Source organism: Ranitomeya imitator, chromosome 1 (genome assembly GCF_032444005.1).
Source record: "Ranitomeya imitator isolate aRanImi1 chromosome 1, aRanImi1.pri, whole genome shotgun sequence".
NCBI lineage: Eukaryota > Metazoa > Chordata > Amphibia > Anura > Dendrobatidae > Ranitomeya > Ranitomeya imitator.
This window is the reverse complement of record NC_091282.1, coordinates 479,114,609-479,140,644: the sequence shown is the minus strand read 5'-3', so window position 1 is coordinate 479,140,644 and position 26,036 is coordinate 479,114,609.

The following is a 26,036-nucleotide window of genomic DNA, read 5'->3' as shown; positions in this document are numbered from 1 at the left end:
CCAACTACTGGATATCCTCTTCAATGCGGACTGGAAGGGCGCCGAAAGCACGCTCAGGATAAAAATTAACACTTTGCAACAGTTAGCTGAGGGATCACAACATGACATTCATTTGGTGCTTGATGGATGTGACACCTTCTCTACATCACTCCCCTGATGAGTGAACGAGACATGTCAGGAGTCATTGAGGGGGGACAGCCACAGTATGGGAGGATACAGCATCTTTATTAGGTCTAATAAAACTAAATAAAAAAAATGAAAAAATAAAGGGGGGAGGGAACCCCTGTGCAATAGTGTACCCTAATACCAACACAGAATAGGGGGGACAAAAATGACAAAGACAAAAATTCAATAAAAACTGACCATGCTAAATGGTCACTGAGCCTGTGACCTAACAATCAAATGAGGCTAGAATAGAGCTCAGCTTGTCTAAAAAAGCCAAGTCTGGACTGTGCCAAATGTCAAAAGAGGGGGCCTCAAGTGAAGTGGTCCTCAATTGGGCTTATTCATATCATGCTGCTATATATATGTCAGCGCTTTAAGAAATTATTTGTTGTAAAATTGATATAGTGACCGCATAGTAATAACCATAAGGGATGCTCACAACTATTTTATGAGGTAACATGGTCCCATATATATATGGATTTATATCTGTGGTTCTAGCTATGGTTTACAAGCCTCTTTGATATGCAGTTATATTTACTGACAGTAGCTAAACATATTTGTATGCGATTAAGAAACAATTTGTGATAACTGTTTACATGGACTTTGAAGTACGGTAAGCTAATTGAGTATGGGACCCGGATGACGGAGTCCTTCGGCATAGTATTAATGGCCAAATGTATACAGACTGATAAGGTATGTGCTTCACAAAGGAATTGTTCAAGCACACATGCAATACTGTATACTCATTGGCTGTGTTCATAATATAAAACAGGGTCCTGTACATCATAGAGTTACTCCCTGTGTAGAACTATTACCATAAAATACATTTGAGGATCACTCCACTTGAGGCCCCCTCTTTTGATATTTGGCACAGTCGAGATTGGCTTTTTTAGACAAGCTGAGCTCTATTCTAGCCTCATTTGATTGTTAGGTCACAGGCTCAGTGACCATTTAGCACTGTCCGTTTTTATTGAATTTTTGTCTTTGTCATTTTTGTCCCCCCTATTCGGTGTTGGTATTAGGGTACACTATTGCACAGGGGTTCCCTCCCCCCCTTTATTTTTTTGTTTTTGTTAAGCTAGTTTTATTAGACCTAATAAAGGTTAACTTTTAATATATCCAATTGCTATTTATACTTGATTTCTTGTTGGATAAATCACCTTGCTTCAATGAGGATACAGCATCTAAGGGATCTGCTGATTAACCACCATCATAATTTGGGTGCCACTCTTCCAATATATTTTATCATTTACTTATACCGCATGCCTGCACAGTGGCTCTGGAGGACCAACAAACTTATACCCCATCCAGCTTGGCTATGATTACATTGTGGTTTTGAATAAGTAAAGGTGACCTTCTGCCATTGAGACCTAATGTGATATGGGTATACTCACTGCTTTTGAAACATAGTAGGGTATTTTATGCAGATAGAGTGTTCTAAAGGTCCCTAGGTGACTGAAGCCCATACTAGAATATTTGTCATGTAATTTCGCAGCCTACAGATTAATATAAAAAGATCCGGAAATAATTGAGATTTCTCAATCCGCATTATTTGCAAAGCTAATATATAGGTACTTATCTGCAGCCTTAGTGCAAAAGGATTCAATAAGGTAAGAACTGACTAGTTTGCCATTTTTTATGTGCAACAATCAAGCTATGAACCATTTGTGTGTTAGTCCTATGGCTTAGATTGACAGACAAATTATCCTATACTGGATCAAATTGATTTGGCTCTCACTTTATACTTGAAGATTTGCATTTGGGATCACTGACTAAGTCACAAGAAAAAAGGGGTTTGGTACTGTGTTAGCCAGTTGAAAAAAGATTGCTCTCAGCGTGAAAAACAAGAATAATCTTGTAGTTATGATACCTTTTAACGACTAACAAAAATAAAAAAATGATGTTACAAAGCAAGCTTTCAGGACTTCTTAGATCCCTTCCTCAGGCATGGTATAACAAAGTTTCTGAAGAAACGCAAATATATGCAGAAATGTTGGGCCACCAGTTTTTTTTATCTGTAATTACGTGGGATGAAACCCATCCTTGCTCTCCATTTCTGTTCTGTTTCCCAGACATAGGGGCCCCAAATAGGACATATAGTGCACAGAATTAAATATACTACATTGGAAGAAGAACATGTGAATGTCCCAGAAATCTTATAGTCCTGCTGTGTGATATCTGAGGGCACTGAACTTCGGATCATGAGGTTTCTTAAATTTGGAGGTTGCCTGTAGCACAGCAAGGGAGGGTCTTTAAATATTGTCTTTAGCTGGTCATCCTTGTGTAAGATGTGGTGACGTTTTTTAGCAGTTTTTCTCAGTACCTCAAGCTGTGGGCTGGAGGTCACCATTAGAGGTATATGATTGTTTTCCTCTTTTTCTTCGTATTGATGTAATTGACTGCTAGGGATCCTTGTGGCTCTATTGATCTGATCATCACTGGAGGTGGGGTGCTGGGTTATTAACTATGTCAATAACTGCACATTACAAGTATGAGCCCATTTTGTTGTGGCAGAGAGCATCTTATGCCAATCGATGGAGAGACTGATTGGCAGCATCGAGTACTGCATGCATGCAATTTTTGTTTGTTTGTCCTGCACTTTGCACTTATTAAAACGGTTTTTATTATAAGCAGAATAAAAGTTATATTTTAACCTCACAGACAACACTATATACTCTTATGGTGATCAATAAACTGCAATTCTTTGTTTTTTTATTTCTCTGTACGTTTTTTATTTTACAAAGCAGGTTGTTTAATTTTATATTTTGATAGATTGGACGTTTACAGGTGTGGTGATGCTATATATATATATAATATAACGCTGGGAGCGTCACTCTGTCCGAAGCCTCTATAGACTGCGCAAGCGCCGACGCAGTCTGGGCCTCACAGAGCGACGCTCCCGGGAGATCGCGGTGTGCGTTCACACTGAACGCACACCGCGATCTCCACCGCAGAAGCAGGGACCGCCAGGAGGGTGAGTATCGGCCTATATTCACCTGTCCCCGTTCCATCGCTGAGCGGCGCCATCTTCCCGGTCTTCGGCCTGTGACCTTCAGTTCAGAGGGCGCGATGACGCGCTTAATGCGCGCCGGCGCCGCCCTCTGACTGAACAGTCACAGCCAGGAGACCGGGAAGATGGCGGCGCTCAGCGATGGAACGCCGGACAGGTGAGTATAGTAAGTGCTGGGGGGCCTGAGCTGGCGGCGATACCGGCACCTGACCCCCACAGCGCCGGTGTCCCCGCCTGCTCAGGCCCCCCAGCACTCGGCGCCGAGCGGGTCAGAGGCAGTATGGGGACGCAGGATGGAGCAGCACATAAGGATGGGGACGCAGGATGGAGCAGCACATAAGGATGGGGACGCAGGATGGAGCAGCACATAAGGATGGGGACGCAGGATGGAGCAGCACATAAGGATGGGGACGCAGGATGGAGCAGCACATAAGGATGGGGACGCAGGATGGAGCAGCACATAAGGATGGGGACGCAGGATGGAGCAGCACATAAGGATGGGGACGCAGGATGGAGCAGCACATAAGAATGGGGACGCAGGATGCAGCAGCACATAAGGATGGGGACGCAGGATGGAGCAGCACATAAGGATGGGGACGCAGGATGCAGCAGCACATAAGGATGGGGACGCAGGATGCAGCAGTACATAAGGATGGGGACGCAGGATCCAGCAGCACATAAGGATGGGGACGCAGGATGCAGCAGCACATAAGGATGGGGACGCAGGATGCAGCAGCACATAAGGATGGGGACGCAGGATGGAGCAGCACAATAAGGATGGGGACGCAGGATGCAGCAGCACATAAGGATGGGGACGCAGGATGGAGCAGCACATAAGGATGGGGACGCAGGATGCAGCAGCACATAAGGATGGGGACGCAGGATGGAGCAGCACATAAGGATGGGGACGCAGGATGGAGCAGCACATAAGGATGGGGACGCAGGATGCAGCAGTACATAAGGATGGGGACGCAGGATCCAGCAGCACATAAGGATGGGGACGCAGGATGCAGCAGCACATAAGGATGGGGACGCAGGATGGAGCAGCGCATGACAGGATGGGGACGCATGATGGAGCAGCGCATGACAGGATGGGGACGCAGGATGGAGCAGCACATGACAGGATGGGGAAGCAGGATGGGAGCAGCGCATCACAGGATGGGAGCAGCGCATGACAGGATGGGGACGCAGGATGGGAGCAGCGCATGACAGGAAGGGGAACGCAGGATGGAGCAGCACATGACAGGATGGGGACGCAGGATGGAGCAGCGCATGACAGGATGGGGACGCAGGATGGAGCAGCACATGACAGGATGGGGACGCAGGATGGAGCAGCGCATGACAGAATGGGGACGCAGGATAGGTGCAGCACATACCAGGATGGAGACAATATACCAATATAAATGCTCGCCACCCGGGCGTAGAACAGGTTCAATAGCTAGTATATATATATATATATATATATATATATATATATATATATTATTTTTTTAATAGGGGTAAAGGTTGATTCAATTTTTTGATACCTTTTTTTTACTTTACTATGGTGCCATATTTTGTCTTTTGTTCATTCACTTTGCATTTTGTTAATTGATAAAACTAAACAAATAACACTTCTATTTTTTAAGGCATATTTACTTTGCAGCATTTTTTTTCACAGCTGCTTCAATACTTCACATACGCACTCTGCAATTAATAAATACATAAATTCCACATGTAAAAAACCTGAGTTTATTAGTTAACATTTTTTTTTTAACCAGAACACATATAACCATCCAACTGGGGCAAGTACATCAGGGGTCTGCAAACGCAACATATCGCCCACAGACCATTCTATCAAAGTCTACATTCCAAAACGGCGCTCCTTCCTTCCGAGCTCTGCCGTGCGCCCAAACAGTGGTTCCCCCAACGTATGGAGTATTGGCGTACTGAGGAAAAATTGTACAATAACTTTTGGGGTCCAATTTCTCCTTTTACCCTTGGGAAAATAAAAAAATTGTTGCTAAAAGATAATTTTTGTGACTAAAAAGTTAAATGTTCATTTTTTCCTTCCATGTTGCTTCTGCTGCTGTGAAGTACCTGAAGGGTTAACAAACTTCTTGAATGTGGTTTTGAGCACCTTGAGGTGTAGTTTTTAGAATGGTGTCACTTTTGGGTATTTTCAGCCATATAGACCCCTCAAACTGACTTCAAATGTGAGGTGGTCCCTAAAAAAATGGTTTTTAAAATTTTGTTGTAAAAATGAGAAATCGCTGGTCAAATTTTAACCCTTATAACTTCCTAGCAAAAAAAAAATTGTTTCCAAAATTGTGCTGATTTAAAGTAGACGTGTGGGAAATGTTATTTATTAACTATTTTGTGTCACATAACTCTCGTTTAACAGAATAAAAATTCAAAATTTGAAAATTGCAAAATTTTTTACATTTTTGCCAAATTTCCATTTTTTTCACAAATAAACGCAACAATTATTGACCTAAATTTACCACTAACATGAAGCCCAATATGTCATGAAAAAAACATTCTCAGAACCACTAGGATCCGTTGAAGCGTTCCTGAGTTATTACCTCATAAAAGGGACACTGGTCAGAATTGCAAAAAACGACCAGGTCATTAAGGTAAAAATAGGCTGGGTCATGAAGGGGTTAAGCTGGAAGGATCTAGATCAGTGTTCCCCAAGTCCGGTCCTCAAGAGCCACCGACAGGTCATGTTTTCAGTATTTCCTTAGTATGGCCCAGGTGATAATTGCATCAACTGCACAGGCAATAATTCAATCACCTGTGCAATAGTAAGGAAATCCTGAAAACGTGACCTGTTGGTGGCTCTTGAGGACCGGACTTGGGGAACACTGATCTAGATTATGTGCTCTCTGATGGGAACCTTGAGGATAGATTCTCCCATTGCATATTTGGTGCAGATTTGTTTTCCAGTTTATCTGAAGCTAATCTGCAGAAAAATCTGCATCAGAATTCATTTGTGTTAAATATGGAATCTGCCACCTATTTTGATGAAGATTTGGTGCACATTTCACTATTTCCAAAGAAAATGTTGATTTCTACATTGATTCTGCACAAAATATTGACACACTATAGATTTTAAAATCCGAACTGTAGGATAATGCCTGAACAGTAATTTTCAGTAACGTCACTCAGACGTTATCCCATTAAGATAGTTGTCTCTTCACAGTTTGCAGATTACACTTATAGAAACAAAATTGCATTGTTTATTAAACCCTTTTCTTTGTCTCTTTTTAGACTTCTCTGAGTTGTCAATCAAAACTACCATAAGTGAGACGGTCACCTTACTGCTACTTTTTGTAAGAGTGACAGATGTTAAGAAATTGATTGCTTCCAGAGGGGCTCTTTTCCATGAAAAGTTGCAACTGGTTATGAAAGTTGCTCAAAATCTGTAAGAAACAAACTGAAACAGAACATAATTAATTCCCCCTCCTTGGTGTCATGTGACTCATTAGTGTTACAAGGTCTCAGGTGTGAATGGAAGTGTGTTAAATGTAATGTTACCGCTCTCAAACTCTCTCATACTGGTCACTAAAAGTTCAACATGGCACCTCATGGCAAAGAACTCTCTGAGGATCTGAAAAAAAGAATTGCTGCTCTACATAAAGAGACTATAAGATAACATCTGCAAGGAGTTTGTATGTTCTCCTCGTGTTTGCGTGGGTTTCCTCCAGGTTCTCCAATTTCCTCCCACATTCCAAAGACATACTGATAGGGAATTTAAATTGTGAGCCCCATCGGGGACAGTGATGATAATGTGTGCAAACTGTAAAGCGAATATGTTAGCGCTATATAAAAATAAAGGTTATTATTATTAAGATGATTACCAACACCCTGAAACTGAGCTGCAGCATGGTGGCCAAGTCCATGCAGCGGTTTAACAAGACAGGTTCCATTCAGAACTGTCCTCGCCGTGGTCGACCAAAGAAGTTGAGTGCACATGCTCAGCACTATATCCGGCGGTTGTGTTTTCAAATTAGATGCATACGTGCTGCCAGCATTGCTACAGAGGTTAAAGGGGTGGGGGTTCAGCCTGTCAGTGCTCAGAACATACGATGCACACTGCAACAAATTGGCGTGCTTGGCTTTCATCCCAGAAGAAAGCCTCTTCTAAAGCTGATGCAAAAGAAAGCCCACAAACACTTTACTGAAGACAAGAAGACTAAGGACATGGATTCCTGGAACCATGTCCTGTAGCCTGATGAGATGAAGATAAACTTATTTGATTCAGATGGTGTCAAGTATGTGTGATGGCAACCAGGTGAGGAGTAAAAAGACAAGTGTGTCTTGCCTACAGTCAAACATGGTAGTGGGAGCATAATGGTTTGGAGCTGCATGAGTGCTGCTGGGAGTTACAGTTCATTGAGATAACCATGAATGCCCGCATGTACTGTAACATATTGAAACAGAGCATAATCCCTCTCTTGGCCACAGGGCAGTATTCCAACATGATAACAATCCCAAGCACACCTTCAAGTTGATGACTGTCTTGCTAAATAAATTGAGGGTAAAGGTACTGCACAGGCCAAGCGTGTCTCCAGACCTAAACTCGATTGAGCATTTGTGAGGCATCTTCTGTTGTGAATTCTATTGTCGGGCTCCCTCCTGTGGTCATGAATGGTACTTCGGCTGGTTCTGTCCATGGAATTCCTCTGGTGGCTGTGGGTGTTTCTGAGTTTCCTTCCACAGGTGACGAGGTTAATTCGTTAGCTGCTGCTCTATTTAACTCCACTTAGATCTTTGCTCCATGCCACCTGTCAATGTTCCAGTATTGGTCTTGTTCACTCCTGGATCGTTCTTGTGACCTGTCTTCCCAGCAGAAGCTAAGTTGCCTGCTTGTTTTTCTCTGGTTTGCTATTTTTCTGTCCAGCTTGCTATTTTGTTTGTTGTCTTGCTTGCTGGAAGCTCTGGGATGCAGAGGGAGCGCCTCCGCACCGTGAGTCGGTGCGGAGGGTCTTTTTGCGCCCTCTGCGTGGTCTTTTGTAGGTTTTTGTGCTGACCGCATGTGTTTGTATTTTCATCTTTACTCACAGTCATTATATGTGGGGGGCTGCCTTTTCCTTTGGGGAATTTCTCTGAGGCAAGGTAGGCTTTATTTTTCTATCTTCAGGGCTAGCTAGTTCCTTAGGCTGTGCCGAGTTGCATAGGGAGCGTTAGGAGCAATCCACGGCTATTTCTAGTGTGTGGGATAGGATTAGGGATTGCGGTCAGCAGAGTTCCCACGTCCCAGAGCTCGTCCTATATTATCAGTAACTATCAGGTCATTCCGTGTGCTCTTATCCACCAGGTCCATTATTGTCCTGACCACCAGGTCATAACAGTACAGGTGGCCCAAAGTACTAATGCATCTCAATAGAGGGATACGAGAAGTTCTGAGACCATTTTTTTTTCTTTGCAGTGTGTTTTGTCTCTCTTTTCCCCTTTACATCTGGGTGGTTCAGAACACAGGTGTTGACATGGACACTCAAGGTCTGTCCTCTTTGATGGATAATCTCACTATAACTGTACAAAACATTCAAGATTTTGTGGTTCAGAATCCGATGTCAGAGCCTAGGATTCCAATTCCTGATTTGTTTTTTGGTGATAGATCTAGGTTCTTGAAATTCAAAAATAATTGTAAATTGTTTCTTGCCTTGAAACCTTGCTCCTCAGGTGACCCTGTTCAACAAGTAAAAATCATTATTTCTTTGTTACGTGGTGACCCTCAAGACTGGGCATTTTCTCTTGCGCCAGGAGACCCGGCATTGCGTGATGTTGATGCGTTTTTCCTGGCGCTTTGATTACTTTATGACGAACCTAATTCAGTGGATCAGGCAGAGAAAATCTTGCTGGCTCTGTGTCAGGGTCAGGATGAAGCGGAGATATATTGTCAGAAGTTTAGAAAGTGGTCTGTACTCACTCAGTGGAATGAATGTGCCCTGGCAGCAATTTTCAGAAAGGGTCTCTCTGAAGCCCTTAAGGATGTCATGGTGGGATTTCCCACGCCTGCTGGTCTGAATGAGTCTATGTCTTTGGCCATTCAGATCAATCGACGCTTGCGTGAGCGTAAAGCTGTGCACCATTTGGCGGTACTATCTGAGCATGGGCCCGAGCCTATGCAATGTGATAGGACTTTGACCAGAGCTGAACGGCAAGAACACAGACGTCGGAATGGGCTATGTTTTTACTGTGGTGATTCCACTCATGCTATCTCCGATTGTCCTAAGCGCACTAAGCGTTTCGCTAGGTCTGCCACCATTGGAACGGTACAGTCTAAATTTCTATTGTCCGTTACTCTGATTTGCTCATTGTCATCCTATTCTGTTATGGCATTTGTGGATTCAGGCGCTGCCCTGAATTTGATGGACTTGGAGTATGCTAGGCGCTGTGGTTTTTTCTTGGAGCCCTTGCAGTATCATATTCCATTGAGAGGAATTGATGCTACGCCTTTGGCCAAGAATAAGCCCCAGTACTGGACCCAATTGACCATGTGCATGGCTCCTGCACATCAGGAGGATATCCGCTTTCTGGTGTTGCATAATCTGCATGATGTGGTCGTTTTGGGGTTGCCATGGCTACACGTCCATAATCCAGTATTGGACTGGAAATCTATGTCTGTGTCCAGCTGGGGTTGCCAGGGGGTACATGGTGATGGTCCATTTTTGTCTATTTCGTCTTCCACTCCTTCTGAAGTTCCAGAGTTTTTGTCGGATTATCGGGATGTATTTGATGAGCCCAAAGCCAGTGCCCTACCTCCTCATAGGGATTGCGATTGTGCAATTAATTTGATTCCTGGTAGTAAGTTTCCTAAGGGCCGACTGTTCAATTTATCTGTGCCAGAACACACCACTATGCGGAGTTATATAAAGGAATCCTTGGAGAAAGGCCATATTCGCCCGTCGTCATCACCGTTAGGAGCAGGGTTCTTTTTTGTGGCCAAGAAGGATGGTTCTTTGAGACCTTGTATTGATTACCGCCTTCTCAATAAAATTACAGTCAAATTTCAGTATCCTTTGCCGTTGCTGTCTGATTTGTTTGCTCGTATTAAAGGGGCTAGTTGGTTCACCAAGATAGATCTTCGAGGGGCGTATAATCTTGTGCGTATTAAACAAGGCGATGAATGGAAAACAGCATTTAATACGCCCGAGGGCCATTTTGAGTACCTGGTTATGCCATTCGGGCTTTCCAATGCTCCATCAGTATTTCAGTCCTTTATGCATGACATCTTCCGAGAGTACCTGGATAAATTCCTGATTGTGTATTTGGATGATATTTGGTCTTTTCGGATGATTGGGAGTCTCATGTGAAGCAGGTCAGAATGGTGTTCCAGGTCCTTCGTGCAAATTCCTTGTTTGTGAAGGGGTCAAAGTGTCTCTTTGGAGTTCTGAAGGTTTCATTTTTGGGGTTCATTTTTTTCCCCTTCTACTATCGAGATGGACCCTGTTAAAGTCCAGGCCATTTACGATTGGACTCAGCCGACATCTGTGAAGAGCCTACAAAAGTTCCTGGGCTTTGCTAATTTTTATCGGCGCTTCATCGCTAATTTTTCTAGTGTTGCTAAACCGTTGACTGATTTGACCAAGAAGGGTGCTGATGTGGTCAATTGGTCTTCTGCGGCTGTAGAGGCTTTTCAAGAGTTGAAGCGTCGTTTTTCTTCTGCCCCTGTGTTGTGCCAGCCAGATGTTTCGCTCCCGTTTCAGGTTGAGGTTGATGCTTCTGAGATTGGAGCTGGGGCTGTTTTGTCGCAAAGAAGTTCTGATGGCTCGGTAATGAAGCCATGTGCTTTCTTTTCTAGAAAGTTTTCGCCTGCTGAGCGCAATTATGATGTTGGTAATCGAGAGTTGTTGGCCATGAAGTGGGCATTTGAGGAGTGGCGTCATTGGCTTGAAGGAGCCAAGCATCGCGTGGTGGTCTTGACAGATCACAAGAATTTGACTTATCTTGAGTCTGCCAAACGGTTGAATCCGAGACAGGCTCGATGGTCGTTATTTTTCTCCCGTTTTGATTTTGTGGTTTCGTACCTTCTGGGCTCTAAGAATGTGAAGGCTGATGCCCTGTCAGGGAGTTTTGTGCCTGACTCTCCGGGTGTTCCTGAGCCGGCGAGTATTCTCAAAGAGGGGGTAATTTTGTCTGCCATCTCCCCTGATTTGCGGCAGGTGCTGCAAAAATTTCAGGCTGATAGACCTGACCGTTGCCCAGCGGAGAAACTATTTGTCCCTGATAGATGGACTAGTAGAGTTATCTCTGAGATTCATTGTTCAGTGTTGGCTGGGCATCCTGGAATCTTTGGTACCAGAGATTTGGTGGCTAGATCCTTTTGGTGGCCGTCTTTGTCGCGGGCTGTGCGTTCTTTTGTGCAGTCCTGTGGGACTTGTGCTCGGGCTAATCCCTGCTGTTCTCGTGCCAGTGGGTTGCTTTTGCCCTTGCCGGTTCCAAAGAGGCCCTGGACGCATATTTCTATGGATTTTATTTCGGATCTCCCCATCTCTCAAAAGATGTCTGTCATTTGGGTGGTTTGTGATCGCTTTTCCAAGATGGTCCATTTGGTACCTTTGTCTAAATTGCCTTCCTCCTCTGATTTGGTGCCATTATTTTTCCAGCATGTGGTTCGTTTACATGGTATCCCGGAGAACATCGTTTCTGACAGAGGTTCCCAGCTTGTTTCGAGGTTTTGGCGATCTATTTGTGCTAGGATGGGCATTGATTTGTCTTTTTCCTCGGCTTTCCATACTCAGACAAATGGCCAAACCGAATGAACTAATCAGACTTTGGAAACATATCTGAGATGCTTTGTTTCTGCTGATCAGGATGATTGGGTGTCCTTTTTGCCGTTGGCTGAGTTCGCCCTTAATAATCGGGCCAGCTCGGCTACTTTGGTTTCGCCGTTTTTCTGCAATTCTGGTTTCCATCCGCGTTTCTCTTCAGGGCAGGTTGAGTCTTCGGACTTTCCTGGTGTAGATACTGTGGTGGATAGGTTGCAGCAGATTTGGACTCATGTGGTGGACAATTTGACATTGTCCCAGGAGAAGGCTCAACGTTTCGCTAACCGCCGGCGCTGTGTGGGTCCCCGACTTCGTGTTGGGGTTTTGGTTTGGTTGTCGTCTCGTTATGTTCCTATGAAGGTTTCCTCTCCTAAGTTTAAGCCTCGTTTCATTGGTCCATATAAGATTTCTGAGGTTATCAATCCTGTGTCATTTCGTTTGGGCCTTCCTGCTTCTTTTGCCATCCATAATGTGTTCCATAGGTCATTATTGCGGAGATACGTGGCGCCTGTGGTTCCATCCGTTGATCCTCCTGCCCCGGTGTTGGTTGAGGGGGAGTTGGAGTATGTGGTGGAGAAGATTTTGGATTCTCGTATTTCGAGACGGAAACTCCAGTACCTGGTCAAGTGGAAGGGTTATGGTCAGGAAGATAATTCCTGGGTTTTTGCCTCTGATGTTCATGCTGCCGATCTGGTTCGTGCCTTTCATTTGGCTCATCCTGGTCGGCCTGGGGGCTCTGGTGAGGGTTCGGTGACCCCTCCTCAAGGGGGGGTACTGTTGTGAATTCTGTGGTCGGGCTCCCTCCTGAGATCATGAATGGTACTTCGGCTCGTTCTGTCCATGGAATTCCTCTGGTGGCTGTGGGTGTTTCTGAGTTTCCTTCCACAGGTGACGAGGTTAATTCGCTAGCTGCTGCTCTATTTAACTCCACTTAGATCTTTGCTCCATGCCACCTGTCAATGTTCCAGTATTGGTCTTGTTCACTCCTGGATCGTTCTTGTGACCTGTCTTCCCAGCAGAAGCTAAGTTGCCTGCTTGTTTTTCTCTGGTTTGCTATTTTTCTGTCCAGCTTGCTATTTTTGTTTGCTGTCTTGCTTGCTGGAAGCTCTGGGACGCAGAGGGAGCGCCTCCGCACCGTGAGTCGGTGCGGAGGGTCTTTTTGCGCCCTCTACGTGGTCTTTTGTAGGTTTTTGTGCTGACCGCAAAGCTACCTTTCCTATCCTCGGTCTGTTCAGTAAGTCGGGCCTCACTTTGCTAAATCTATTTCATCTCTGTGTTTGTATTTTCATCTTTACTCACAGTCATTATATGTGGGGGGCTGCCTTTTCCTTTGGGGAATTTCTCTGAGGCAAGGTAGGCTTTATTTTTCTATCTTCAGGGCTAGCTAGTTCCTTAGGCTGTGCCGAGTTGCATAGGGAGCGTTAGGAGCAATCCACGGCTATTTCTAGTGTGTGGGATAGGATTAGGGATTGCGGTCAGCAGAGTTCCCACGTCCCAGAGCTCGTCCTATATTATCAGTAACTATCAGGTCATTCCGTGTGCTCTTATCCACCAGGTCCATTATTGTCCTGACCACCAGGTCATAACAATCTTCAAATGGAAGGTGGAGGAGCGCAAGGAGCGCTCTGTGATGTCAACATGGAGGAGTGGAAAAGGATTCCAGCGGCAACCTGTAAAGCTCTAGTTATCTCCATGTCTTAAGGTAGTGACTGAAAATAGTGGTGGCCACACAAAATATTGACACTTTCGACACAATTTGGTCATTTTCAATTAAAGGTGTACTCACTTTTTTTGCCAGTGGCTTAGAAATTAATAGCTGTGCGTTGAGTTATTCAGAGAGGACACCAAATTTACATTGTTAAACAAGCTGTACACTGACTACTTTATATTGTATCAAAGGGACATCTCTTCAGTGTTGTCCCATGAAATATTTACAAAAATGTGAGGGGTTAACTCATATTTGGAATATACTAAGTTACACTCACAGGCACTACAGTTCACGCAGGCATCAGGTTCAAACAGTGAGGGAGAAAACTACTGTTTGGGTGCACGGCAGGGCTTGGAAGGATAGAAGCGTCATTTGACTTTTTGAATCTAAAATTTCCTGAAGTCTTAAGAGGATGTCATGTCCCATTTGGAGAGCCTCTGATGTGCATAAACAGTGGAACCCCCCACAAGTGACCCCATTTTGGAAACCAGGACCCTCAAGGAATGTATTTAGATGTGTGGTGAGCACCTTGAACCTCCAGGTATTTCACAGAAATTTACAACTTTGAGCCGTGAAAATAAAAAAATCACATTTCCTCACAAAACTGTAATTTTTGCCCAAAATGTTGCATTTTCAGAAGGGTAACAGGAGAAATTGCACCATACAATTTGTTGTGCTATTTCTACTAAATGCTCCGATACCTGTATGAGGGAGAAAACTACTGAGTGGACACATGGCAGGGCTTGAAAGGAAAGGATCGTCATTTGACTTATTGATTGTATAATTTCCTGGACTCATTAGCGACATCATGTCTCATTTGGAGAGCCCCTGATGTGCCTTAACAGTGGAAGCCCCCACAACTGACCCCATTTTGGAAACTAGACCCCTCAAGGAATGTATTTAGATGTGTTGTGAGAACCTTGAATCCTCAGCTGCTTTACAGAAGTTTATAAATTTGAACCATGAAAATAGAAAAAATCACATTTTCCCCACAAAAATATTTCCAAAAGGGGAACAGAAGAAATTGCACCATGCAATTTGTTGTGCAATTTCTCCTGACTACGCCAAAAAACCCATATGTGGGGGAATACTACTTTTGAGGCACATTGCAAAGCTCAGAAGGAAAGAGGCGCCATATTGGAGTTCAGATTTTACTGTAATGGTTTTAGGGTGCCATGTCACATTGGCAGAGCCCCTGAGGTGCCAGAACAACATAAACCCCCTATGCAGCTCTGGCAAAAAATTAAGAGACCACTGCAAAATTTTCAATTTGTCTGATTTTTCTCTTTATAGGTATGTTTTTGAGTAAAATGTAAATTGTTCTTTTATTCTATAAACTACTGACACATGTCTCTGAAGTTCCAAGCAATACATTTTGTATTTATTTTCTGAAAATGAGAAATGGTCAAAATAACAAAAAATGCATTGCTTTCAGACCTAAAATAATGCAAAACAACAAGTTCATAATCATTTAGAAACAACAATACTAATGTTTTCCCTCAGGAATAGTTCAGAAATCAATATTTTGTGTAATAACCATGATTTTTAATCACAGCTTTCATGCATCTTGGCATGCTTTCCACCAGTCTTTCACACTGCTTTCGGGTGACCTTATGCCACTGCTGGTACAAAAATGTAAGCAGTTCTTCTTTGTTTGATGTCTTGTGACTATCCATCTTCCAGAGGTTTTTAATGGGGTTCAGGTCTGGAGATTGGGCTGGCCATGACAGGAATTTGATGTGGTGGTCCTTCATCCTTCATCCACACCTTGATTGACCTACCTGTGTGGCATGGTGCATTGTCCTGCTGGAAAAAACAGTCCTCAGAGTTGGGGAACAGTGACTGAGCAGAAGGAATCAACTGTTTTTCCATTATAACCTTGTATGCGGCTTGATTCATACATCCTTCGCAAAGAACAACCTGCCCCATTCCAGTCTTTCTGAAGCATCCCCAGATCATCACCGGTCCTCCACCAAATTTCATAGTGGGTGTAAGACTCTATGGCTTGTATGCCTCTCCAGGTCTGGAGTTGATTCCTTCTGCTCAGGCATTGTTCCCCAACAATGCTTGCATTTTGTACCAGAAGTGGCATAAGGTCATCCAAAAGCAGTGTGAAAGACTGGTCGAAAGCATGCCAGGATGCATGAAAGCAGTGATTAAAAATCATGGTTATTACACAAAATAATGATTTCTCAAAAGCCAAATCAATATCTCAATTCGCAGACACGGTGTTTCGGGCTGTTGGCCCTCGTCAGTGTGAAGCATGAGAACTGATTTGGCTAGGTGAGAGGCTCTGGAGTGGGGTCTAAGGGGTATCGTTTCTCCTTATGGAGAGTGACATACCATCTCTGGCTTGTCAAGGTAAGGAGGCTTATTCGCCATGCAATGCTCCTCTGGGAAATATAATATGCAAATTGCCTCTTCTGAGGAAAAGAGGACTTAAACTCTATAGCGCCACCTGTTGGAAGTAGCGATCCTACAAGTCACAATCAACCCCTCAACGAGTCGTGCAATATGACTTAGGATAAAAGCCAAATCAATATCTCAATTCGCAGACACGGTGTTTCGGGCTGTTGGCCCTCGTCAGTGCGAAGCATGAGAACTGATTTGGCTAGGTGAGAGGCTCTGGAGTGGGGTTAATTATTTTGACCATTTCACATTTCAGAAAATAAATACAAAATTTATTGCTTGGAACTTCAGAGACATGTTATTAGTATTTTATAGAATAAAAGAACAATTTACATTTTACTCAAAAATTTACCTATAAAGAGAAAAATCAGACAAACTGAAAATTTTGCAGTGGTCTCTTAATTTTTGCCAGAGCTGTATGTGAACTCATTTTACAAACTACACTTCCAAATGAATTCATCTAGGGGTGCAGTGATCATATTGACACCACATGTGCCTCACAGAGTATTATACCATTGAGCGGTGAAGAAAGAATAAATTACATTTTACCACTAAAATGTTGTTTTAACCCCAAGTTTTTAATTTTTCTAAGGGCTAATAGGATTTTTTTACAACAATTCTGAAGAATTGATTTACTCCACCAGCGCAGCTCACCTGGATCCAAACTCTTCTGGAGGATTTATCCACCAGCCATGGGCAACAGCAGCTGTTTTTCTTCATTCCTACTTAGGAGTTGTACCTTTCACAATTCCGCCAGGTGAGCATAACCAGCACTCTCCTACTCTCCCTCCATAGTGTATCACCCTATTGTGTGCTCTGCTTCCCACTACTAGATTTCTGCAAAGTTCTTTCAAAGAACCAGTTGTTTATTTCTGGCACACACGTGGTAACAAACCATAGTCCTTTTTCAAAGAAGGTAAAGCACATAGGGTATTACACAGACAGTAACTCAAATCCTTGCTTAGCTTCAGCGTGCTTCACGCTTAATGGCGATTCACCAGCTTCCACAACACACCTGAGGCAAGTCAGCTGCCTTTTAAAGGACCTAAATGAAAAAGTTTTTTAACAGGTAAATCACATATCAAACATCAAATAGTAACAGCCTCCAAAAATATGCTTGTAGAAAAGGGGCACAGACAAAACCAACCAATAACATGTGTTAATCTCAAACCAAGTGGATATGCAAGTAGATTTATGCATGATTGGGAAAGATGCCTCTTATCTAGGTAGGAAGAAGGACTAAGGCTGTCAAGAAACCGGATAGGATGAACCCCAACGTGCATTTCACATATTAGAATATGGCTTTCTCAAGCTGATATTCCCACATATCTACTCACCTGAGATGAAAAAATTAATCAGTTCTGAAATAGAGCAGTTGCATTGGTCAAGCCGAATGGCATCACCAAATTCTCAAAGTGACCCTCAGGAATATTGAAGACACTTCCACTCATCACCTTGATGTATAAGGTTATATGTCCCTCTCAGATCCAGTTTAGAAAACTACTCTGCTCCCGCTGTCACTCTCTGAAGGCCCCGTGGATCGCAGAATCTCGGTGGTGTTCATTGTAATGTCTCCTGGCATCCTCGGTTCTACCGCTGAGCCCCTAGTCCATATATTTGTGGAGTAAGAGAGTAGAGCTCCCCACAAGATTCCTCTTGGACTGGGTCTCCTTAAGCAGCCACTATGACCTAAAGGGCGGCGCTGCAATGTTTTACCTGGCGTGCGCCTCTCTGGATATTAGCCCACACTCGGATGTCTGTACTGCAATGTTCCATCGATCGCATGCTCCCCTGCCCACCCGCCGGCTTAGGTGAGCCCCTCACTATGCCACCCTTTCTCTTCATGCCACGGCCTGTCGCTCCTCTCTCAATGTTTGCGGTCTGTCCCTCATCAGCATTCAGGCGGGAAGACCACTTCCATTGCCATGCAACCCATTTTACTTCAAGCTTACTGGCCATGCTCCTTTCACCCTGGTTACTGGCTCACTTTGACTGCAATCTCATTTTCCCCAGGAACAGGAGGTTTGGCCCCAGCAGTTCCAAACCAAGCATTTTAGCAGCTCTGGAAGCCTGGTCTTCCCTTCTACACCTGGACGAGGTAGGACGGAGATGGAAATTCACATGAAGCAAAAAAGATGGAAAACTTACTTCGGTCTCCGTCGAAATAGTCTGTCAATTTCATAATTTCACTTTAGGCTGAGATGATGGATTATGGTGAAGCAGAACCTGCAGAGCAATGGAAAATGCAAGCTGTTGTTGCTGCTTGATGTCTGCCACTTCCAAAGACAAAGTTTGCAATTGCTTCGTCAGGGCCTCCATGATGACTTCTCAACACACAAGAAATGGAGTGTGCTGGTGGTAATGTTATGAATGCCAAAGAACACTCACACAGGTAACGTATAAACTAGGAGGACAAATACCTGAACCTGACAGGTCCCTTTTCAGACTAAGAAAAAGCCCTTCTCTGACCCTGGTCGGTCCCTGCCTGGCCATGGAAATTGACACTTAATATAATGCAATGGTGTCCCAACTCGATTGCAGCTTACCCTGAATGTCCTTAGCAGCTCCTAGGATCACTAGAATAGCAATTCCCTAAGGAATAAGAAACACACACAACACAACTGCAACCAACAAGAACTACAGCTAAGTGAATGAATCCAACAAAGACTATTACCAGCAGGAAACACCAGTAGTTTAAAGCTGCACCTGAAAGGTTATTAGACAGACAGAGTAAATGAAAAATACCTATTACTCAAAACCGACAGAAACAAAGATAACAGAACTAGAACACCCATAGAAGGGTGAATCTGCTGTGGATCAGGAGAAAAAGACGCTAACCACACAACACAGACCCAAGGGTTTGAATTCAGAGGCAAAAGAACCGCTTTATGTAATTTGTGTATTTGCCAGGAAGTTTAAAAAGTTGAACAGAACATTCAATTAGTGTTTTGATTCAATAACGTTTAGCATCAGGTCTGCAACTTTCTTTTTGCTTATATGTTGCTTAAATATTGCCAATACTTGCTACGATGTAGGTATTTTTAATCAATCAATAAGTATACTCAAACAATTGACTCCAAAGACTTGTTTGTGAGTCGGTCGTTTGATATCTTCAATATCCCTTTCATAGCATTTGGTGTGATTCTAAATTTCAGGCACTGAATGAAATAATAGAACATGTGATTTGAAAGATGAAGCCGTTTTCTGTTGTTAGAGGGACAGGGCCAACCAGAGTATTATCTGGTTAACCTGTTCTGACTATAGTTTGGAAAAATGTAAAGCCTTCTAATGGAAAGGACAAGGAATTTTATCCAATTTTACCTTGAAGTAAAAACACAAGCTTTAATAAGCCAGCCTAAACAACACTTAAAAACTAATCAGGTCTATGCTTATACAATGAAACAAGCCCTAAAGGGGTTGTCGCATTTCAGTTACAGCATGGATTGCTTTTTAAGTAAAAAACTACACCCAGAGATGAACTTGAAGAGGACAACCATTTAAAGCTCATTCTCTTGTAATGCTTACAAAGCCCACATAAAGCTTGGTTTTCAACTTTATTCAGAACTTTACTGTTTTTCTTTTGATTACTCATGAAAATCTGAGACTGATGGATACCTTATTATCTTTTCATATTTTTTCAAAATTATATCAAGCCAACATATCTTTATAATGGCGAATTCCAGGTATGACTCTAAAAACTGTTCACAATCTTCCAATCATTCGTACATCAGACATGTAATGAATTGGTCCCATTGTTTCCCGCAAATTAGAATCAAAGTTGTCAAATTTTGCTAAATTTATATGCCTTTCAATTGTCTATACTCTGACTTGAAGGAGAACCGTATGTATAAATCATTCATCTTGCTTTTGAAAGATCTATATTAAAATGAATTCTATAAAAGTAATACCATTTCTTTTCATTACTTTCTAACTGACAAATGTGTTATTATAGGTCCCTTAAGTGGAATGAATTTGATTTACAAGTACCCACAGTAATTTCTTCTTCAGACAGAGTTATTTTCCACGGCATGTGTTCTCATGTTTTAGCAAAAACTCAATCAATACCTCTGTAAGAACCTTCTGTAAGAAATGTTAAGTTCATTCAACACTTATTGCGCTCGAGATCTTTCTCTGTGGTTAAAATGTACTTTCTAAAGCTGACAAAACCCAAGAGCTTGTTTAGACTACTACACAAAGTTACTGGTGTGCAGTACGCTATGCTTCCAAATTGTTGTGCATCAAGAAGATACGGTATATGCTTAACATAACCATCCAAGGCTTTGACAACCTGACTGCCATTAGCATTGACAGGACAAGAATGTCTAATAGGATAAACAAAGATATGTAGAATGAGTGAAAATAAGAAAATTGCAAGGTTTCCATGTAGAGATCTTTATTTAAATCTGAGAAGAATATGGCATCACATTTTATTTCTTTTCTTATTATGGAGCCATAATGAAAAAACGGTTTTCGATTTCTGAGTGTCTGTCTTTTGAAGTACAGCGTAAACATTAAAGTTTTATATGGTAACTTCTTGCTCTTGGTCTCTACACACAAAGTTCTAAATGTGCATTTTGTATTGACTTTCATCGTGTATTCAGTGGTTCAGCATTTGGTTGTACTTGGCAACTACAAATAAAATAGAATGTACAACAGAAAGAAAAGTTTTTGTTATCTTGATGTTACTTCGCAAGAAAATAGGATCCTAATAAAATAGATTTTGTAACAACTGGATAGTGTCTGTGGCATGAAAATAAAGCTCTTTATGTTGACAACACATATTTTCTGGAAATATTCTTGTCATGTACTTACCTTGTGACTTTACCTGTCAGCAACCACTCTGGTCTACACAGATAGGATGGAAATGCTGGTGGGGCATGTGCAATGCTGTCCGGCCACTCAATGGTCCCAGAAGTCTCTCCACATCAAAGGCCAATTGACAAACCCAGCACCTTAATTAAACTCATTTTTATGTACACATCTACCAATCATTGTATGAGCCTTCTACAGTGAGGAAATAAGTATTTGATCCCTTGCTGATTTTGTAAGTTTGCCCACAGACAAAGACATGAACAGTCTATAATTTGAAGGATAGGTTAATTTTAACATTCAGAGATAGAATATCAAAAATAAAATCCAGAAAATCACATTGTATAAATTATATAAATTTATTTGCATTTTGCAGTGAGAAATAAGTATTTGATCCCACTGGCAAACAAGATTTAATACTTGGTGGCAAAAGCCTTGTTAGCAAGCACAGCATTTAAATGTTTTTTGAGGTTGATGATGAGGTTTGCGCACATGTCAGGGGGAATTTTGGTCCACTCCTCTTTGCAGATGATCTCTAAATCATTAAGCCATGCCATGACCTTAATGTGCTTCTTTTTGAACCACTCCTTTGTAGCCTTAGGCTACTTTCACACTAGCGTTGGTACGGACCCATTGCAGTGCGTCGGGCCGACGTATCAATGCATGCTGTGAAGTAAAAGCACAACAGGGGCAGCGGATGCAGTTTTTCAACGCATCCGCTGCCCCATTGTAAGGTCCGGGGAAGAGGGGGCAGAGTTCCGGCCGCACATGCGTGGTCGGAAATGGCGGACACAACGCATAAAAACCGTTACATGTAGCTTTTTTTGTGCCGACGGTCCACAAAACACGACGCATACGTCGCACGACGGATGCGATGTGTGGCAATCCGTCGCAATGCGTCGCTAATGAAAGTCTATGGAGAAAAAATGCATCCTGCGGGCAACTTTGCAGGATGCGTTTTTTCGCCAAAACAACGCATTGCGACGGAGGCCAAATGACGCTAGTGTGAAAGTAGCCTTAGCTGTATGGTTTGGGTAATTGTCTTGCTGGAAGACCCAGCCACGACCCATTTTAATGTCCTGGCGGAGAGAAGGAGGTTGTCACTCAGGATTAATGTCTTTGTCGTGGGAAAACTTACAAAATCAGCAAGAGATCAAATACTTATTCCCCCACTGTGTGTAGCATTACTATTATATGAAGCTATAATTGGCTTCCTAGTTTTCAGTTCATGCCTTCTCTGTCCTACTGGCACTGTTGCAATATCATCACTGCACTGAAACCACCTTTCAGGAGAACAGTGGCTCAAAGACAGCTCTTACTCTAGGCAGAACAGTGGCTCCATTATTGTTCAGAACTGTGGACTTGGACCGCACATTGAAATATATTCATTGATCTCCTGCGGTTAGGCAGATTTTTCAAAAGTAAGCACGAGGTTGTTAGCGCAAATTTGATTCATGTTTTACACTTATTTTATTATAAGGGTTATCCGAGTAGGTTGTCGTTCTCAATCACTGTGTTTCCCCACAAGTAAAATAATAACAGTTATACTTACCTCTGACTCGGGCACAGTTCTAGCGATGTCGTAATTGCATCTCCTGGTACTCTTGTGACAATTTGTCACACAATCTCTGCGGCTAAACAGCGGTTACTTCACTCTCACCTCCTTTGGATAAATGAACATTTGGAGGAAGAGATTTCACCACCTCAGGATGTCAGTTACGTATGAAGGAGGAGTGAGTGAAGTGGCAGCTGATTGGCTGTAGGGATCACAATAAAAAATCTATCTAAGCAATGTAGTAATGGCATTGCTCTCATCATTTTCGCTTGCACCTCATACAAGCCTGAAAAATGACACTTATGGATCATGTTCCAATTCTCTAGAAACTGGACTCTCCCCACCTTTGCTCTCCACCCCAAAGACCTTTTCTCTGGTTCTGATCCAAGCTTATTTGGCTACTACTTTCAGCTTACTTCACTAGTCAGCTATTACTCTGATGACACAGCCTGTGAGCTCCTGCGGCAAAGTACACTTGTGTATATAGACGTTGAAAGGAAAATTCCAAAGGATTTATTAGATTCTGTCAGAATGGCCAGCACAAATTCAGACTATTGAAGCCTGATGTTCCAATGCTGACCACCTGATCATTCTTTGAACATGTTGATAAAATGAAAAGCCTTTGATGGGGATCACATTAAGCTATCAGTATGTTGTAACTCCAACCTATTTATATGTGCATGTAGCTCTTTCAAAGACAAAGCCAGAAATACCTTTACATGGCCAGTATATTACTCTATTACTGAGACATCAGCATTTGAGGTAGTATGTGACTGAGGCTGAAGATTTGAAGCCTCTGTCACACCAGCTCTATTTCCCATCCAGCACTGCTTCCTCATGCTTTAATGACTGCTCCTTTGCCTCAAGTCAATCAGCATAGAGGCTGTAAGTCAAGTAGGAGGAGGCAATGCTTGTGGGGCATAGAGCTGGAGTGACAAAGGCTTCAGATCTACACCGTCTTTGCATACCAATTAAAACATTGATTTCTTAGTAATGGAGGAACGGACTAGCCATGTAAAGGTATTGCTGGACTTTGAAAGAGCTACACACACATATAAATAGTTTGGAGATGAAATATTTCTGGACGATTACCTTTAATGTGCTTTAATATACTGTACGAAAAAAAAGTGCAAGTTTATTATTCTTGTCTTGAGATGTCATAGTTTGAATTTGCAAAATACCAGTACTTGATAAAATGAAAACTTTTGCAACCTATGATTCATGACAAGACTTCATGATCTTATATTCTCACAGCTCACTGCAGTAATGTAGACACCAGGCAACAGATCACAGGTCAGCAACTGTAAATCTGGGCCACATTAGAAAAACAGAAAAGTTATCTAATTATTTGCTATGAAGGCTGGGGTTACTATGATGATACTGCACTGCCAGAAAAACTACCATTGTAAATAAGTTACTGGAAGGAAAACAATATGATTTGCCTGCTTCATAAAAATATAATTGTTATAGTAATATAAAGATATACAGTCACAGAAGGTCAACATATCTTCATACAATATAGTACCATAATCCTTTAACCCCTTCCTGACATGGCTGTGCTCCATGTTTTTGCTTTTCCCTCTCCTTCTTTCAAGAGCAATACGTTTTTTATTTTTTCATCTAACTAGCCCTACGAGGTCTTGTTTTTTTGTGAGCTGAGATATACTATTGAATGATATAATTAATTTTATTAAGTTATGTATTGGAAAGCAGCAACAAAATTCCAAGTGCAAGAAAATTGCAAGCAAAGCGCAAATCCACAACAGTTTTTTTTTTCAATTATATATAATTTTCACTATGCAATAAAAATTACCTGGCACCTTGTGCTTTGAGACAACTTTTTTTATTGATACTATTTTAGGGTAGATTCAATGTTTTGCTTTTTTATTGCCTTTTTTTGCAGTGTTGCTGATAGATCAGACTTTTATGGATGTAATAATCCACATGTTTATTTTTTTAGTTTTTTATTTTTAATGGGGGAAAAAGGGTCTAATTTGAACTTTTCTTTTTTTTTTTTTAATTCCTTTTAAAAACGTATTTTAAACACTTATAAATGTATTGGTTAGTCCGCTTAGGGAACCTGAACCTGCGATCATCCAGTCGCTTGTGCTATATACAGCAATCCAATATGTCACTAGCTTCTAGTTTCAGTAGTCTGAAGTAATATCTCTTAGCATTCTAGGGTAGAAAGGAGGTTGATATTATGTTCATGGTGTTCAAAGGTAAAATAGAGGGTTAATATTGTATTTGTACTCCTTAGTGGTCTTCTTGGGTAAAAGTGCTCAGAGGTCTGCATTATATAGTCTGACTGGTTTCCCTGACCAAACCAAGATTTTTCCATTTTAGAATTCAAGAATATTAAAAAAAAGCCCATTTAAAAGTGTTGCTTTAGAAATATCTATTCATCTTATCTCCAACATGGCCATTCATCTGTAGAGGTGTGTGCTGGGAGCTAACTTATGCTCCATATCCCTTTCTGTGCCTTCCTAATAAAATGGGTACATTTTACATGTAAGTGATGTGTTGTGTGATACTGTTTTATTGTGTATTAAATGTTAAACAATGTACTGATATTCGAGTACTGTGCAAGTCATATATCTTCATAAGACTAGGGATAGAGATAGGGGAAATATAGTGAAAGTGTAAGGGTTAGTATTAAAAAGGGGTCATTTAGGATTTAGAACAGTGGGGTGCGCAGTAGAGTAAGAGATTAGACCGAGTTAGGATAAGAACTGGTTTCAGCCAGAGTAGTGACAGTTGAAAAACCTTGGCGGGGCCAAAGTAGTGGTGGTGAGAGTTTTTCCTGAGGTAATTATTTGAATAGTCATGGCAGAACATTCAGGTTGAGAGAAAAACGAGTTTGTGAGAAGATAAAAAGTCCTGACCCCAAGGGTGGGAGGAGACATGACGTGGAGAGATCCAGAGCAGCATGAGAGAGTCAGCGGCTAATCTTAATTATAAATACTGAAACATGCAAGACCTACGGTCTGAAAAGGATTGGCAGTGGCATCCTTTAGTTTCACCCACGATGGGGAAAATGGATAGGGACCATCAAGAAGAAGCTAGTACAGCTACTTGGGAGCTGCGGTACCAGAGGATACGGTACGGGAACGAGAAATGGCAGGAACGACCAGGGACAGTTCAGGGAAAGGAAAATCTCTGATGTATGAAGATTACTGTGCCATGTCTGTGATTGAACTGGACGAGCTTAGTTTTTTATTAAAAATGGACTTGGACTCGGACATTCATTGTGTGGTGCTGAAGAATTCCAGAATGCTGCAACCTGAGAAGAACTCTAATTCACAAGTGAGTGACTTGACACATTACTCAGATTGGAAATCATGTTTACGTAGTGGATTGCCAGGGTATGGGAGCACAGACGTCCCTCAGCATGACTTCAACCCTGGCCCCGTTACACATCCATGATATGGCACATATATTACTGATGTCTTCTCATATAGCAGAACCAAAGTCTTTAGCGCTCTGCCACCAGGGTCTTTGTGCTCCTGCTGTCCGTGTGCCTCCTACAGCTAATCTCCTGCTCCAAAATGAAGTTAGAATTACTTAAATTAAAATTACTGGGAAAATAATATATGCAATAAAAATTTTTTTTAACCAACTAGT